We start from the raw sequence: 2497 nt of genomic DNA on the forward strand, positions 1-2497 counted from the left end.
GATTATAGTATTGAGGAAGTCAACCACAATTGCAGAAATGGTTAACGTGATTATATGTGAGGGTAGTTCAGTGTATTCTTGGTATAAACATAAATGCTCGAGTTTTCGCAACATTGTCCCTTTGATCATTCTCGCCAACTTTCTTCAAGGATAATAAGAATAGTACTTATGATAATGAATAGAAAATTTACCCTTATAGAGTGTAATTTGCTAATGAGATAATTTAAAAACCTTCATCATTACTGAATTGCCCAGATACCAAGAATACATTGAACTCCCCTCAGCATGGTCTGTACCATTTCAGTAGTTTATAAAACTTTATTTCACACTATCTGGCTCCCAACTAGCAGCATGTGGTGAGTCTCAGGGGAAATGGGGGGAGCAACTGAAGGAGCCTGTGTGCCTCTCCTAAACATCATTCCATTCCCTCACCTTCCTCCTCAAAGAAGAGGGATGGAGGGAGCTGCATGAGTGTGGAGGAGAGGAGACTGAGACATAGGCACCACAGAAAAGTTATATGTAGTGTGTATATATAAATATATATATATATATATATATATATATATATATATATATATATATATATTATGAGAAGGTATATAAGTTATATATATTATATGAGAAGGCATATAAGTAATAGAATAATCACATAATTATAAAGCTATAGTTTTCATCACTGTGATCTGCAGGATTGCCTTGACACAGTAGTTTATACTCAAATGTTAGGGGAGATGGATACAAATGAATACAATGAATCTCAACTGGGAACCAGTTAATGATTGCCAATAGCCATTGGGATTGCATTTATTGTGTCGATGGTTTGGCACACAATCACTCTTTACTCCCATCAGCCTGGAGGTGTTCTGCCAGGATTAGCTGCCTCTCAGCTTCTCAGCATTTTTTTCTTAAGAATTTATCATTTAAATTGCTCCTTAGAAACTGGCACAGAGGATCCAACTGTGAGAGAGGTAAATCTTATTGACCTAAAATTGATTTTCAGATGCGAGTGTCCTCATTTAAACCCTGTACACATGTATCTACTCAACAGCAAGCCTGGTGTGAGCTGTGAGACATTGCGGAAATATAAGGAAGTGGATATAGATATGCATGCAGTATTTATACTGATGAAATCCTTTTTTATATTGAAGTGAAGCACATAATAGATGTAGATAGATAGGAAGATATGAGATGGCTAAAGATAGAAGAAATAGATACATATTATTAAGAGAGAGATTACCATGTATGAGCTAAATAGATAATGGCATAGGACCGCAGTAAATAAGTCCAAGAATAGGCAGCATTCCGGAGTAATAGATAGATAGATAGATAGATAGATAGATAGATAGATATTGTTATCATTTATCATTGCTGGTGTAGCAATGATGATGTAAGAGCCGGCTCTTCAGGCCCAGCTGTGTGGCCATGTGCTTTTAATACTCCCAGCTTCCTGACAATATGCACCATCAGCAACCTTAATGTGACATTTCACATTCTTTCCAGGAATCTCACAGAGCTGAGTTACCGTGGGTTATGTTATATAAGGATTTAATGCAAAGGCTGGAGAAGGTTATTCATCTTACTAACTGTATACAGCATAAAAATATGTGGAGGCAACTGGGCACAAACTATTCGTAGCCCATTTCTACAAATCTTTGGTTAAATTTGGTTAAAGTTGCCCTAGCTTTATGTCCCAACAATATACTCATCTGGCCTGGCCAAGTAAATCCATGCCCTTATAGTTTGGCACAGAACATTATGCATCTAGTAACCATAACAGGAACATGCCAGACACAGGTCTAGTCTGCCTCTGTGGGCATTGGATAAGCAAGACCAGTGGCCTAAAACAATCCTTCCTTTGCACCTGCCCTGGACCAGGTGCAGATTTGCGCCTGAAAAGTCGCAAAAATAAGCAAAAAAAGTGATACATAAGTGAAAAATCACACAGAACATCTGGAAAACAAAGATACAATGATACAGGAGGCACACTGACCAAGGTGTACTTGAAAAAACACAGAATAAGTCACAGTGAAAAGTCCCAAATAGTCGCAAAAATTATAAAAGTCGCAAAGATTATACAATAATACATTATTGAGTCATAATTTACACATAGACGTTTGTTTGCATAGAGCCAGAGGAAGCATGGAGTTTAATAAAGATTTGTCTTTAGACTTCAGAAAGTTAATGGACCGTGAGCAAAAATGTATCATTTATTTAGTCAATAAATTGTTGGTGGACTTTGGGAGAGGATATGTTAAGACTTTTGGTGGACCTTGTTTGTACAATCCTAAAACAAGGTCTATTAGCTCCCTAGACATGCTATTGTTGGTGAACTTTCAATATGACTGCATCAGTTCCTTAAAGAAGGTTGGTGGACCTTGATGGCTATCATGGCATTTCCAAAAGCTTTATTAATTATTTGGGTAGTTGTGTAGATGTAGAGCTAGAACAACAGTTGATTTAGTTCAGTTTCACTCAATTCACTCAATGATACTAATTC

Source organism: Engystomops pustulosus, chromosome 7, assembly GCF_040894005.1.
Source record: "Engystomops pustulosus chromosome 7, aEngPut4.maternal, whole genome shotgun sequence".
Lineage (NCBI taxonomy): Eukaryota > Metazoa > Chordata > Amphibia > Anura > Leptodactylidae > Engystomops > Engystomops pustulosus.